This window comes from Perognathus longimembris, chromosome 14 (genome assembly GCF_023159225.1).
Source record: "Perognathus longimembris pacificus isolate PPM17 chromosome 14, ASM2315922v1, whole genome shotgun sequence".
NCBI classification, from domain to species: Eukaryota; Metazoa; Chordata; class Mammalia; order Rodentia; family Heteromyidae; genus Perognathus; species Perognathus longimembris.
This window is the reverse complement of record NC_063174.1, coordinates 7,444,375-7,460,646: the sequence shown is the minus strand read 5'-3', so window position 1 is coordinate 7,460,646 and position 16,272 is coordinate 7,444,375. Positions and strand designations below refer to the sequence as shown.

General features: G+C 42.2%; 2 non-coding genes across 2 annotated transcripts; one reads left to right on the top strand and one right to left on the bottom strand.

Annotated features, from left to right (window-relative positions):
• Window positions 1–3,231: 3,231 nt before the first annotated feature.
• On the top strand, window positions 3,232–3,338 carry LOC125363737. Its single transcript, XR_007213318.1, has one exon. It is a non-coding gene; the product is annotated as a U6 spliceosomal RNA (small nuclear RNA).
• Window positions 3,339–3,733: 395 nt separating this feature from the next.
• On the bottom strand, window positions 3,734–3,840 carry LOC125363736. The gene has a single exon (XR_007213317.1). It is a non-coding gene; the product is annotated as a U6 spliceosomal RNA (small nuclear RNA).
• Between the last annotated feature and the right edge of the window lie 12,432 nt (window positions 3,841–16,272).

Sequence of the window (16,272 nt, the reverse complement as noted above, 5' to 3'; positions counted from 1 at the left end):
TAGACAAGCAAAGAATAAAAGTGGAAAGGTGGCTTCTCAAGAAGAGGAGAGGGGGAGAATCCAAGTCCCAGGCCAGCAGGAAGGTTCACAAGAACCCTGTTCAGCCGCTAGCCGACTGGCTGTGTGCAGCTGCTATCCAGGCTATGTGGAATGTTGAGATTCATTGGCTCATGGTTCCAAGCCAGCTTGGGGAAAAAACCTCAAAAGACTCCATCTCAACAGCAGAAGGTGAATATAGTGTTTCACACTTATCATTCTAGTTACCACAGGAAGTGTAAAGTAGGAGGACCTGGTCCAAGTGGGGGCCCTGGACAAAAATTGAGACCATGTCTTCAAATAAGCACTTGGGGAAAGGGGCTTGAAGATGTGGCTCTGTGGCAGAATGCCTGCCTAGCAAGTGCAAGTTGAAATCCCTGTACTACCAGGAACGAAAATCAAATCCTCTAGAAACTACAGCATTAGCTACCAGAGCCTTTAAGAAACACAAAGCAGACTGGTAGATTGTTAAGACTCTTGTCATTCTATCAGAAGAGGTCCTGGGCAGCCACTGGGGACATTGGGGGGGAGGGGAACTATGGCTATTTAAAAAAGGAGGTGAGTAGCAAAGGAAGAGGCTCCTGGTACAAAATTGAAGATGACAGAGTGTCTGACAAAATAAGAAAAGAGAAAATAGGGAAGAAAAAAGATTGTGCCAACAATCAGTAAAGAATTTTTTTTTTTGGCCAGTCCTGAGGCTTGAACTCAGCGCCTGGACACTGTCCCCGAGCTTCTTTTGCTCAAGGATAGCACTCTACCACTTGAGCCACAGTGTCACTTCTGGATTTTTCTGTTTATGTGGTACTGAAAAATCGAACCCAGGGCATGTGAGGCAAGCCCTCTACTGCTAAGCCACATTCCCAGCCCCAGTAAGTAAATCTTACCAAGGCTGAGAGCTCAAAAAGAGAAGGACGGAAGAAAGGAAACAACCACAAAAGAGATGAAGAATCAAATATCTCAAATATACCGCAGCCCCACTTCAAACAATTAAATCAGAATCTCCAGGAAAGGGCTCGTGCACTGAGATTTTGAAAAGCTCCTATGATGGTTACAACCAGAAGCACGGGCTGATCACCCCGGTCCCAAAGCCCAGCCAGACTGAATTCACCAATTTCCCACCTCATGAAGCTGATCATTGAGGCTGTGGTTCTAAGTGACTCAACTCTTTTCTTCTGAAGAGGATGGAGGATTTGGGTAGAATTCCATCTTTTTAAGTAGAGCAAAATCCCTGAAAATAACTTGTATTTTTTCACTTTCAATTACATTACATGGGACATCCACATTGTGATGAAATTAGGGAGTTAAACACCAGGTTACTGGAATTCGGTAAAACTCAGGAAGAGCCCGGAAAGCCTGGAATGTGTTCTGGTCAATATTACCTTGCTCACTGGAATTGTAATCATTAACTGCCAATTCTGCTTATGTATGTCTGCTTGCTTGTTTTGCCTAACTTGGTCGACCAACTGCGTGTGGTTTTTGCCTTTGAAAACCCAGCCCTACTGCAGCTCAGGGCTGCACTTCACTATGGTGGAGTGCAGATAATGTGTGGTTAATAAAGTCCTAGCCCGATTACCTGAGTGTTTTGGAGTCTCCTTTGAATTCAGGATAAAACATTGCAAGTGTGGCCATGGATTAGAGTCCAACCGTGGATTAGAGTCCCACCTTGGTGACCAGGATATTTTCTATTGCAAATAGCGGGACCTCATAATGCTCTCAGAGGTGCAGTGGAAACAGCACTGGAAGTGGCCTCAGAAAGTGGCAGGATAAGTGGCAGGACTGTCCAGGGGCGTTGCCATAAGGAGGCGAATCTCACTTTCATTCTCTGAACCACGCATCTATTTAGATCACTGTCTTTGGAGCCAGGTGCCCATGACTCACGCCTGTAGTCCTAGCAACCCAGGAGGCAAAAAAAAAAAAAAAAAAAAAAAAAAAATTCAGAAAACCTACATTCACACCGAGATGAGTGAGCAGGACAGGAGAAGTTACTTTTGCTTATTCACAAGATTCTACAAAAAAAAGTGTCAGAACCAGGCAGTCAAAGGGATATGGCCTAGAAACCCTCTTCCTCTGGCCAGGCAGTCTGGCTCCCAAGGGTAACCTCAAGAAGAAAACGAATTCCTTAGCTTAAAAGTAACCACATTATGGAAAGTATCTGGTTTGCAGGTGAACAGATGCAGAGATGCCATGTGAATTCCTTTTGTCTCTTCTTCATCCTTTCCTCTCAATGCTCTTACACGGAACACAGAAGTTGGGGCACCATAGGGCTTGAGGATTATCTTCTTGTAACTCATGAACCAAGAGTCAAAACACACTGTTTTTTAGATCCTCTACGTGGACGCTGTTCACTATCATATTCTAAAACCACTGAGTCTAAGACTCCTGGACAGTGATTGTGTGTTGGAGGGGGGGGCGGGTAGAGGGAGGACATGGGGGGGGGGGGGTGCTGCTGGTCACAGGGTTTGAATTCAAGGCTCTACCACGGGGCCACAGTTCCACTTGCAGGATTTTGCTGGTTCATGGGGCCCAAGAGTTGCATGCACTTCCAAGAGGGCTTTGAACTTGCGTTCCTTACATCTCAGCCTCCCGGGTGGGTCGGATTACCAGCGGGGGGGGGGGGGAGGGGGAGGGGGAGGGGCGGGGCACCTGGCACCATCGAGCTTTGCTGAGCTGGGGGTCAGGCCGATCCCCTGCGTCGAGTGTGTCACCAGCCTCCGGACAGGCAGAGGCAGACGGGACACGTCTGCCGTAAGTACATCCTGCCAGCACCGCGCTGTCCAGGCGGTGGTACCCCCCCTCGGGGAAGCCGCAGCCACCGCGACCGGGCGGCCGTCGCCGGTTCCAGAGCCTTCGACAGCGCCGCGGCACGCCTGATGGGCCTCGTCCCGGCATGCTCCGCGGCGGAGCCGGGCGCCCTCAGCCTTCGCGTCCCCTCCCACCCCGTACCCAACGTGCCCCGGGCTTCATTTGCATGTACTACCCGCTAGGTAAGCCCCGCCAAAACACTAGATATAGCACCATCCGCCTTGGTGACATCGAGACGGACTTTCCTAAACGGTCTGAATTAGATGCAAAAAAAAAAAAGGGGGAGTGGGGGGAAAAAAAACAAAAACAAAAACCGCGCGGTTTAGTCACCCTAAGTAGAAGATGTGAGACGCCTTCAGCCCCTTATATAGCCCGTGGACAGGGTATCGTAACGTGCTCGCTTCGGCAGCACATATACTAAAATTGGAACGATACAGAGAAGATTAGCATGGCCCCTGCGCAAGGATGACACGCAAATTCGTGAAGCGTTCCATATTTTGCTGGGTTTCTCTGTGAAATATAATCTCCATTTATCCACGGCTCAGGTGGGGGAGCGCCAGCCGGGAACGCCGGGCAGGCTCCAGCACCCTCGGCCCCCGACGGCACGGCACGGGGAGCTGCACGGAGCCCCACGACTCTACTCACCGCAATCCAGGCCCGCCCTGGTGCCTCGCCGTGCACCCCAGGGCCCCGGGAGCCGCGAGAAACTGCATAAGGTGAAAATCTGACTTTTGCTCATGCAGCGGGGACTCGGTTGCAGTTACGCAAAGTAGGGCCACCCCACGAAGATCCGCGGGGTAGAAGCCGGGCCTAAAACGGGAAGCTCCGAACCCGGCGGTCACCCCGCTTTCACACAACCCCATTTCCTTTATTAAACGTGGCGTCCGGTACGGAGCAAAATATGGAACGCTTCACGAATTTGCGTGTCATCCTTGCGCAGGGGCCATGCTAATCTTCTCTGTATCGTTCCAATTTTAGTATATGTGCTGCCGAAGCGAGCACGCTACCAAACCCGCCCGCAGTCTATATAAGGTGCCGAAGGCGTCGCACATCTTATACTTAGGGTGACTACACCGCGCGCGCGAGTTTTCTTTGTCCTTGCATCTACTTCCATCTAGGAAAGTTTGTGACAACCTACTTTAAAGCCAGTAGGTGTTGCGCCCTATCTCCCGACCGATAGGCTGTCGGCGACAGTCCTACGGTGCTCACCTGTCGGGCGGGACATGCAAATGAAGCCCCAGAGCACGTCGGGTAAGATTCCGGTACCCGGGGCTCCAGGCCGAAGGGCGAGAAAACTGAAGCGGGCTCGCTCCGCCGCGGAGCATGTCGGGAGCCTCGCTTGCTGAAGCTGCGGGGAATCTGCCGGCCTGTTGGGTCAAGCACGTTCCTCCCGGAAGGAGTTAACCGGTCACTAGGATTTCACTGAGACCCTGAGGCTTTGCGCCAGAAGGTTCTAAAGTCAGCCCAGAGGCCAGCTCCACCAGAGGACTTTTCCTAAACGCGTCCGCTCTACGCAGGCGCAAGGTGTGTCGGTGTGGGCGTGTGGAAGGGGGCGGAGCAACGTGGGGCGGCCGCGCCCCGCCCCTCGGGTAACCTGTGTCCTTGTGCGCAGGCGCCTTCGAAGGCGTGGAAACCCGGACCTGGCGGCCACGCCCCTTGCCTGGTGTCTTCCCCCCGCCTCCCCCATCGCCAGTGCGGCCTCGGCGGCCCGACCTGCGCCGCCCCTGAGCTCCGTCCAGGTGAAGCCCCCATCTGCGGCCCGGCTGAGAGGCCGAACCGTCCTCGAGCTTCCTCTTCTCTCCGTTTAAACGACGTCGCGTATATAACACATAATAGATCATGTGTTTTACATCGTTGATAATGTGCCATATATTTATATATAGTACATATAATATATAATAATATATATAATATATATTGCACATATAATCGTGCATGTATGATGTGTCACATACCTCATGTAATTACACATGTCACGCACAGGTGCAGGACACACTTACATGCAAGAAGGAATGTGTTCATCTCAGATATCCGCAGAGCTGTGACCACAAAACTACGTTGCAGAAGGCGTTTTCCAGCGACGGCACCGAGCAGGAGCAGCATGGCCTGTCCCGAAGGTAACTGGCACCTCGCTGCTGCTTTTTTTTCCTCCTGCCCGTGGTCCCCTCCCTCACCCCAACCGTGACCCAATAGCTTGGGAGTTAAAAAAAAAAAAAAAAATCCACTAAACATCAGAAACTTCTTGAAAAAAAAAAAGTTTAAATCCAATTTCCTTATTACCGAGAGGAAATGTGTCAAATCATATCAAAATGTCTGGTATTGCTGAGACCAAGGGCCCAAGGGAACAGCAAACCCAAAGGGACCGTTGCAGAACCCATCTTTCCCTGTGTTTATTTTCCTGCACACGCAGCTTTTGAAAAGAAGTAACTCTGTGACCCTCCCCTAGTCGCCCCTAGTTAGGCAAAGCTATTAAGAAAATAGGATAAGTTGGTGTTCAATTTAATGATTTGATAAATAGATTAAAAAAAAAAACCTCCTTCAGACATACTCTTTGGAAAACTCTTAAAGCTAGTTTATTGAAGGATACATAGTTTAAAAAAAATATTTGGGAGGATGGTCAGAGTTACAGGTTTGTGCCCTTGATGTTCATACAAATTGTAAACTTTGTTAGAATCAGACTACACTCTCCAGTGGTTACTTATGAACCTTTTGTATTCTGAAAAAGAAAAAGAAAATATTTACCATATGCATAAAAAGATCATGTAAATTAGCAGGAGGTCACATGTATTGAGGAATGAGCTATCACTGCATTTTAAATGACCAAATGTGTAGAGAAATAGCAAGAAAACTTAATGAGACATGGAACTAATGAACAATATTGTGTTCAAAGAACTAGAACAGATATTTTCACAAGTGATTTATATATGATCCCATTTAAAGCAAGAGATTCACCTTAGATTACTGAAATAACATATTACTTATATATTACTTATATATATAAGCAGAACACCCCTCCATGAACTCCTTATTTCTATAGCTGTTATACGACTCTAAAGCCAAAGTAGATTTACAAATTAAATACGAAACCAGAATTTGACAAATTCCAATTAGTAACAATTTATTGCATTTTGGCCTAAATGAAATCACCACTCTTGAACTTGCTAGCAGAAAGATAGTAGGATCTGACACTCTGTGATGTAAAGAACTTAAGACACTAACTTTAAATTAATAATTTTCTTATTTAAAATTATTTTAAAATAACTTCCGTAATTACTAAGAAAAATCCAATGACTTAGATGCCAATGGTCACATAAGGTACTCTGGGTGTTTGGATAAGAAACTAATGACTAAATAAAAAACAAGAGTACAAAGAAAAAAATGAAAGGAGAGCAGAAAAAAAGAAAGGAAAGGTGAAAGAAGGGGAGAGGAAAAGAGAAAATCAGGCCTCTATCAAAACTGCCATCAAGAATGCCTCTAAATGCCAATATATTATTTACAACTTGGAAAGCTCTATTTAATTCAACATGGAGTTAACAATATAATTGAAATTAGTACTACATAGAGCTGATCAAGTTTTGCTGAAATTTGAAATAGGAAAGATTAACTTTTGTTTTAGTTTCAAACCTGACTCAATTGTCAAAGCTAAAGAAGGAGCAGAGTTTCTTAATTTGGCTACATTTCAACAATTATTGGCAAGAGAAAAAAGGATTTCCAGACTGAGTCTCTGTACTCAAAAATTCCCTCTTATCCCCAAAACAAGGCAGACAGGTTCCTGTAGTGAAACTCATTTTCCATAGGCATCATCTGGTTTTTCAAATAGGCTCAGTTTCACATCTACAAATGAGTCTGGAGAATGTAGAATTTCGAAGACAAGTAGATACTCAATTAGATACCGAAAGTAACTCATTTACAATGCTTCAAAGTTAATTATAGACCAAATTTTATTACTATTGTTTTCATTCCATTTCCAGTTTTGAGGATCCAAATTAGTTAAGTTTTCATTTGTGCAACATGATCTGAAAGCATTTGCCTTTTGCTTAGTGCTAATACATTATTTACATCATGCAATCTGCCTCTGCACTGGTCTCATTGGCCCCTAGGTAGTACTGCCTTATTTCGTTGAATGTAATCTTCATGATGTGAAAATCAAAGGTTTGAGTTGTTTAAAAAAAAATAAAAGAAATACAAGTCATTGTGACAAAGAAAAAGAAGTTTTGCCTTCCAGGACAAGTAACTCAATATGAACGGCAGACACTGACCATTGCTGTCCTTTACATAGTAGGATATACATACCAACAACCTGTTAAAAACTGTCACATTGTCCTTTAGTTCAGTATGATGACCTAGAAAATGTACAATTAGATTCATATAGAAATCTCATCATGACAGTTATATATCCAGATGTTTCAGATTCTGTTTAACTCACATACTTTTTTTTTCTCTTGCTGGTACTGTGTGATTTGAATTCATACATGTTAGGCAAGTGCTCTACCATCTGAATCACAACAAAGCCTTAAATTCTGCTTATTTTAATATCTTTAAGATTATCTCAGTAAAAACTATTCCTTAAAATATATCCCTTAATGGTACTGGATGTGTCCCTTAAGTGATAAAATGTTCAGCCATGAGCTTTATTTTATTTAAAAATAGAGATTGACATTTGCCAGCTCATTACACACAAATGAAGAGTTATGTTTAAAGAAAGCATACTACTAACCTGTTAAGATCCACCATGATCATTCCATGTCACTAGAACCCTCACTTCTTCCTCAAGGCTTGAATGTTAGACTCTTGAGAATTGACCCATGAAAATCAGGCCATCTATCACCCCCTCATTAATCACAACTGAGGAAGTGAAAGTTCTAGACTAAAACTCTTACAAGCACCCAGTGCATGGAAATCTTAGGGCCATTATAATTACACTATTTTGAAGCATCCATTACTACACAATATTGTTTCTGTTCTCTTCATGTTTACACTCGTCCTCGTCATCAGAGGGACTAACGAATTATTATCTATGTTTGGCATCAACAAAAACCTAAAATTGTAGTAATCTCAACAGATATAAAGGATCGTCAAAAACAGCTTTCTCATGGCCAAGAAGAACCCAACCACGTAAAACGTGAGACAGGAGTGAAATTATTTCCTATACTCTGTTCCTACGCTGGATTATGCCATTTTGAGGAAACAGTGTTGTATTGTCTTTCATTAGGAAGCATTTTTTTTCTTAGGGCATCAGGATGACATGGACGACAGGGAGGAGTCATTGCCTGCGTTGAAGCAGAGACCCTGCAAGCAGGCAACAGATTTTGCAAAGGAGAATAGAAATTAAATAAGAGGGCTGGGGATATGGCCTAGTGGCAAGAGTGCTTGCCTCGTATATATGAGGCCCTGGGTTCGATTCCCCAGCACCACATATACAGAAAACGGCCAGAAGTGGCGCTGTGGCTCAAGTGGCAGAGTGCTAGCCTTGAGCGGGAAGAAGCCAGGGACAGTGCTCAGGCTGAGTCCAAGGCCCAGGACTGGCCAAAAAAAAAAAAAAAAAAATTAAATAAGAGTACTGAGTTGCCCTTTCGGAATGAACCTACCATCTCCTCTATAACATATGCTAATGTTGGCTGAGTCTACTTACAAGGAAAGTCTATATTCCTGCTCATTTGCCTTGGGAAACGGTGATGAGCACTACTAGAGAATCCACTGAGCAAGTACGCAAATGAAGGAAAGCAATTAAAATGGACCACGGGGGCTACGAAGTCATTTGAGCAAAAATCAAAGAAAAAATAGTCATTTATTTAAATTATAATACTAATAAGAAACAATGCCCCCCTTTACTCTATACTGTGAGGTTAAGTTGTATTTTCTTCTGTTTCATGAAAATGTATTAAGAGTTGCTACTCATGTAAGTTCTAAAACTCAATTAGTTGTATCTCTCATTTTTTTCCTTGTTGGGAGTAGGACTTGAAGTCAGGGCCTCAACACTCTCTTAGCTTTTTTGCTCAAAGCTGGCTGCTGGCTAATTGGAGGTAAGAGTCTCACAGAATGTCCTACCCAAGCTGGCTTTGAACCAGTAGCTAGGGTTACTGGCACCCACCTGCATGTATCATTTAAAGCTAGAGTTTGAGGCTGATGACAAGGGCAGAGAAATGCCTGTTGTCCTATGAATTCAAGCTAGGAAATGTCTCACTCTGGTTTAGGAAAAGAATTCCACTCCACCATTGGATGGTACACAAATGTACTGATGTTTGAAATCACTTAAACTGGGACCTGATGGCTCACACAGGTAATCCTAGCCACTTGGGAGGCTGAGGTCTGAGGACTGCGGTTCAAAGCCAGCCCCAGCAGCAAAGTATGAGAGATTCTTTTCTCCTGTTAAATCACAGAAAAAGCCGGAAGCGGCTCTGTTGCTCAATGGTAGAGTGCTAGCCTTGAGCAAAAGGAGCTCAGGGACAGCACCCAGGCCAGAGTTCAAGCTTCAGGATAAGCAAAAAAGAAGTTTTACCCCCCTTTTTTTTTTCCTTATCACTCTCAGATACAAAATCAGTAATGACCTCCTGAGCTGGAAATGTAGCTCTAAAGTAGAGTGCCTGCCTAGGATATGTGAGGACCTATATTCAATCCCCAGCACCAACAAGCAAATATAAAACAACAGCAACAGAAACACCTCTTTACAGCTCCCATGACGCTTCACTGTGATGATGTTAGAAACATGTTTTGGAGCAAGACACACCTGGAATGGAATCTTAGTTGTGTTGTTAAACACTATCATCTTGGGTTCTTTGTTCTGATTCACTTTTCTTTGAAATAAGAGTCAAACCAACTAACTTCATAACGTTATTAAAAAGTTAGCGTGATGTATGAAACACGCCTGGCTCAAAAAAGATACTCAAATAACTGTTATTTTCCTTCCCCGCTATTTCTTTCTCATAGGACTTATCAAGTGATGCCTAGTATTATTAGTTTTCTGGGCATGTTTTATCTTTACCCCTCATTATAATGATTAAAATGGTAGCTCACTTATTTATTTATTTATTCATTTATTATCTCCAGGAGCCCCCTGGACACAGTGCTCTAGACTGAGTAGGCACTTAGAAACTATGTATTGAATAGTATTTCTTTTAACTCAGCATACATGTAGCAATTTAGTGGGATGAAATGCTCAGTAATGTCTCCTTTCTCCACTATGTTGGCTGCTTTTATTTTTAGAAGCATCTTTCTGGAACATTCACTGACACTGATGTCCTTTTCCTTCAGCAGGCAGTCTTCCCAGGATTGATTAGAATGGTTTTGTGATTCTGCTGAGGCTTTGCTTTTGCTCTGAATTAGTTTGTGACATGCATGTTTAGATGAACCCATGGAGAAAGCAGCCACATTTTCCTACCATTTGTGAACTGGACATCTATTAGAAGTGACAACAGATTTCTATCATATATTGTCCAATCATGTGACACAACATGCCCGTCAACGGCAGGAAGAGCCAAGGAGAAGAAAACTACAGAAGAAGAAAAAGGAGGAACTCCCAAGGAAATTCTCAGAGAACTTAACAGAAGCTTTTACAGACTTCAGTGAGCTTTATTTTTGTTTTTCAGTCCTGGAGCTTGAACTCAGGGCCTAAGCACCGTCCCTGGCTTCTTTTTGCTCAAGGCTAGCACTCTACCACTCGAGACATAGCACCACTTCCGGCTTTTTCTATATATGTGGCGCTTCATGTATATGAGGCGAGCATTTTACCACTAGGCCATATTCTCAGCCCCCCCCCCCCCCCCCGTGACCTCCTTTAAAAAGTTAAGAAACTATGATCCCAACTTTAAGAGGTTTTCACAAATAAAGAGGGATATTGGAGCCTTATCTTTTTACAAGCAGTCTATAATAGAAAAACAACATGTCCCCAAGAAAGCCACAGGGGACATATTTCTGGAGTGACACCTTCTTAGCAAGTGCTTCAGGCAGGTCCTTCAGGGAGTATTACCAAAGGCCTTGTTGTCACCGAGGACAGCATGTTATTGTACTGAAGACTTGTGTTGCAAATTCAGAGGTGGAATCCAGACTCTGTATAGGTCTATGTTAATATGTGTATTTGTCATAGTTTTTAACAAAAGCAGTTTAAAAGGCAAAAGGAAATTAATAAAAGGAATTAATTTATTATTTCATGTGAGTGTAGGTCTTGAACTAGGGGCTTTGCAATCTTAGCTTCTTTGCTCATGAGTCACAGCTCTACCACTGGAATCACACCTCCATTTCCAGCTTTCTGCTGGTCCACTGGAGATAAGAATCTCCCCAGTATGCCAGAATCTCCCAGTAAACCTCAGACCTCAGCCTTCTGAGTGGCTAAGATCCCAGGCACGAACCACTGGCACCTGGCAATAAAGACAATTTAAAGTAGAAAAAAAAAAGTTTATAGGATCAAGACATAAAGGAAGAAAATATTTTTGGATAGGTGTACCATGTATTGGCTTTAAGCTAAATGTGTTCCAAAAGAGCTAAAGTGTTTTCTTTCTTCATGGAAACACTTGTAAAATTAAAAATACATAAAGCTATGGCTTTTGAAGAGCAAAAAAAGATTAATAAGTGCAGTGTACATACCATTCTAGAAAAATGCCCTTCGTGTTCACATTCCCTCAGGATTCCCTCAGTCACCGCAAGCTCCTCTTCCCCGAGAGCCCCACTCCGGGAGGTGCTAGAGAGAGGTTCCCACATCTTCTTTTTTACAATGTATTTTAACAAGTACATTTTTCTGACCACAAATACTGGTCACTGTGTTACAATGGTCTACAGTATTCAGAAGTATAACATGCTCTTCAGGCTTATAGCCTATAAGCAATAGAGTATACAATATAGCCTATATGTATAGTAGGCTATACCACCCAGATTCATTTAAGTGCACACCGTGATGTTTGCCCAATCAAATCAATGAATATATTTGCACAACATACTCTTATTATTAAATGATAGCATATCTCTAATAGGTTTATTGTGACATTTTCATACATGATAATTTCATTATTTGGTCATATGCACCCCCTGTGCAGAGTTATGTATGTATATGCCACTCCTAGGAATTTTAGGGAACACAACCAGGTGCCAGTGCCTCTCATCTATAACCTAGCTATTCACAGGCTGAGATCTGTGAAGAATGGTTTGAAGCAAGCCCAAGCTGACAGATTCTTGAGATTCTTGTCCAAGAGAAAAAGAAAAAAAAAAGTGTGGCTCAAGTGGTAGAATGCCAGCAAGAGCTCAGGGCCCTGACTTCAAGCATCAATGCTGGCACAAAGACATAAATGATGGGGGCTGGGGATATGGCCTAGTGGCAAGAGAGCTTGCCTCGTATACATGAGGCCCTGGGTTCGATTCCCCAGCACCACATATACAGAAAATGGCCAGAAGTGGCGCTGTGGCTCAAGTGGCAGAGTGCTAGCCTTGAGCAAAAGGAAGCCAGGGACAGTGCTCAGGCCCTGAGTCCAAGGCCCAGGACTGGCCGAAAAAAAAAAAAAGACATAAATGATACTAAAAATTAATGATGTGAACAACCAATGAAGAAAGAAGTAGGAAAATAATACAAGAAACCTAAAGCAAGTAGAAAGAAGAAAATGACAGAGATAAAATAGAAATGAATGAAGCATTAAACAAAGACATAGTGGAAAGACTCAGTAGAACAAAAGATTGATTTTCTTAAAACATTAATAAAATTGGCAAATGCCTGGCAAAAATGAATCAAGACAAAGTGAATAAATTCAAGAATGAAAAGGAAAATAAAAACTTTGAACCACTTTGTGCCAATAAATTTGAAAACATAGATGATAGAAACAATTAGTCATAGAAAATATTGCAATCATATCAGATTAATATAGAACGGCATAAATGGGGAGTTTGCTAAGACTTTTCAGACTCAACCAAAGACGGAATCTTCTTATGACCTTCTCAAGGAGAATTGACTGAATTAGCAACTGTCATATGAAGTTTAGCTCTAATGACATAGTACAAGGAGACTGAGAATAGGAGTGATGTAAAAAGGGCTATTGCTTACAGTAGCACCCTGTGCAATCATGGAAGGCCACATATGACATGGAAGAGCACCTCTGTTGCTCTTTAATTTTACTCTTTTATGTAACCTCAGAAGTCTAGCAGTTTTAGCTTTGATTTTGGAGATGGACTTTTTTTCCAATTTGATCACAACTGAAAGAACAGCAGTGTTGTGAGTTTACCTACAAGAATGCAGAATTAAGAACCCGAAAACCAAAGATTTCACCCACCATGTGTTTTTTGAAGTGGGTTTGAAATCGGTGAGACAAGAAGGTTCACAGAATTACTCAATCCAGTACAGAAAATAGCCCAAAGGAGCTCTATAGTTAAGTGTCTGCCCCTGCTCCCTCTCCATGTTGGTGGACATAGTATGCTTCCAATCGAGTCTAACTTGTACCTAATGAAAATGCTCTCCTAAGATCTGGCTTAGGAAGTTCCAAACGTCACATATTCAATAATCCTACTGCATGAACAAAATGCTTCAGTTTTAGGAGATTTTGTCTTCTGGGCTATGGAGAAAGACAATCTAAGAATACAGGCCATGGGTGAGGCTAATTGGCTTCTAGCAACCAAACATCCGTCTGCCTACTCTCCCATTAATGTCAATCAATCTACCTTCGTAGACTGGCCTGAGTTACACCTTTAAAGATATATTCCCCTAGTGAGAAATATATTTTACCCTGCACAATTATCTTGTAATAAATAGTTCATATTTTGAAAATTAACCTCAGATGCTCATATGGCTATCAAAACACTTTTAGGGTCTAGAATTTATTAGGCCTATTATTCTCAAATTCAAATTCAATATATATTTTTAAACTGTGGGATCTAGCCTGTTACTGAGTTCTGAAAACTGCTAAGAGGCCACAACAATCACCAGACAATTATGAAGAATACAATGAAATGCCTAGCAAAAATATTGGAGAGCATCATATAGAGTAAGGTGAAATATTCAGGGGGAAATTTTCAGATCCAGCCTACTGTGTGTGAGTGGATATTTGTGTGTACATGTATATACATATGAAACCACAAACATTTTTTTTTACTCTGGGTTTTGTTCAAATAAGAATGAAAGCTTGTGCTCCTTGTAGAGGCTCACTGTTCAGTATGGGAGTCAGGGGGGTGACTGTCTCCAAGGTTCCAAACGTTGACAGCCTATAACACAGTCCTCCAGATAGTGGGTGGTTTCCAGTGTTTCCATTGTTTAAGTTTGTAAGTCAGTTTTGAGGGGTTCAGAATATACTATCCCTATGAAAACAGTCTGTAAACGCCTCTAAGGTGCTGCCCCAATAGTATTCAATACCCTAAGCACCGCGTATAACAGTATTTCAATGGAATAATGCGATCATTCTCCATTTACGAAGGGAGAGGTTCACTGAGCTGGCAATGACTTCATTAAGGTCTCACCTCTCTAGTGTGCGATACCTCAGGGTGAAATGAAGAAGAGCTTCAAGGTTTCTTTCAACTCCATAGTATGAGGGTCCCACATCCTCCTTTATTGCCCCATCACTTTCCTTACAAGGGATTAAGGAGTGTGAGTGGAAGGCAGAACACAGACTTACTGCATTAGCTATGAGGCACTTTTATATACACTCCTATTCTCTTCACTTTTTGTTATACCAGAAAAATCCAGAGTTTCCCTAGGCCAAGATAAAATGTATTTCTGACTCAAAAAACGTATTGCCTAACACAGTGAAGTGCCAAAAATCCTATGATATACTTTGTGAGGGGGGGGGTATTGGTGCTTATACATTTATTTGTTTTTGATTAGAACGGTTCTAGTTTGAGAAAATGAAATTTAGAGTGCCAGGTATAAAGATTTGAAATGTTCTCTTAGAAGAAATTGGAAAGGCTAGAGAAAGGGGATGGGGGGAGGGGCTAAGATAAAAGCAAACATGATGAAAGAAAACTCTGCCAAGATTCGAGTCTGGCTGATGCGTCCTGTTAGAAAGCAGATGGTTATAAAGAGATAGGATGTCTGCAAAGGCAAGAGTGGAAATTTATTCTGACTTGGCCACAGCTTCACAGCCATAAATGATGCTGTTGAACTTTTGAATTGGGTTCCTGATAAACGTGTGTCCTAGAATCCAGAATTGATTGTCCTAGGACAGTGTCTCAGCTTCTACCGCCAGAGAATAGTTGTGCTTAGCGCTTGTAATATTGAAAGAAAACTTCAGTATTTGCCATTAGTGTTTATTAAAGATATATCCAGGGCCATTTATTATTTCTTGTGGGTTTAATGCTCCAACACACTCAAGGACAAAGGAATTAAAGAATCCTATTAATGGATGTACAGCAGCTCTGAATTGAACCAAATATCCTGTCCCAAACTCCAGTGTTTCTAGGAATTGGGACAAGGCACACTTCATTGTGATGAATTCTCTTCCTACATCCTACTATCAGATCTCAATAATGGTTGCATCATTTCCTTCCCCTTTTTCTCTACTATTTTGTGGCTTGAGTCTTATTACCCTTGCTAATGCTCTCAAGTGCTAGAATCCTATTCCTGAATCCCAGACCAATGGCTTCATCCTTTTGTGCAATCACTAATACCTGCTTGGTCAGATCACTACTTACCCTCGTTCCATGTCTCTCCGAGCACATCTTCCCTGGCTTTCTCTAGGTCTCGTGAGCATCACAATGCCTGCACGTTGATGTACTTGGAGTTAATGTTTGTTCAGGATGACAGATAGGACTCTAGTTTGTCTTCTACCATTAAATGATTAGTTTTCCCAGAAGCATTATTAAAGAAGCTATCTTTTCTCCAGTGCATGCTTCTGGCTCTTTTGTCAAAGTTCACATGGTTGTAGTTCTGTGGTTTTATTTCGGGGTCTTCTATTTTAGTTCAATGGTATTCATGTCTGTTTTGTGCCAGTACTATGCTAATTATATGGTCATTTTCATGATATTCTGCTAATCCAAGAACATGGGAGGTCTTGCCAACTTCTGGTGTCTTCTTTACTTTCTTTCTTCAAGGCTTTATTCACGTCTTTGGTTATGTTTACACCTAATTTTATTTTCCTTTTCACCTAATTTTATTTTCCTTTTGAGGCTATTACAAAATTGTTTTCCTAATTTTCCAGCCTGTTCAAGGTTGGTAAATAGACAAGTGATAGGTTTTAATTATTTGTTTTGGTATATTGCTCTTATATCTTGTTTGTGTGTACCAGATCTAATTTTTTTGGTGGAATCTTTAGGGACCTTTATGTATAGAATCCAATAATCTGTGAATAGGGATAATTTGTTATCTTCCTTTCTTATTTGGACATTTAAAAATTCTTTCAATTGCTGTATTTGTCAGGCTCGTAATTCTAGTAGTATGTTGAGTAGGAGTGAAGAAGAGTAGAACCCCTTGTCTTGTTCTTGACTTTAATGGAAATGATTCCAATTTTCATCCTTTTAAATAGGGATTTAGTA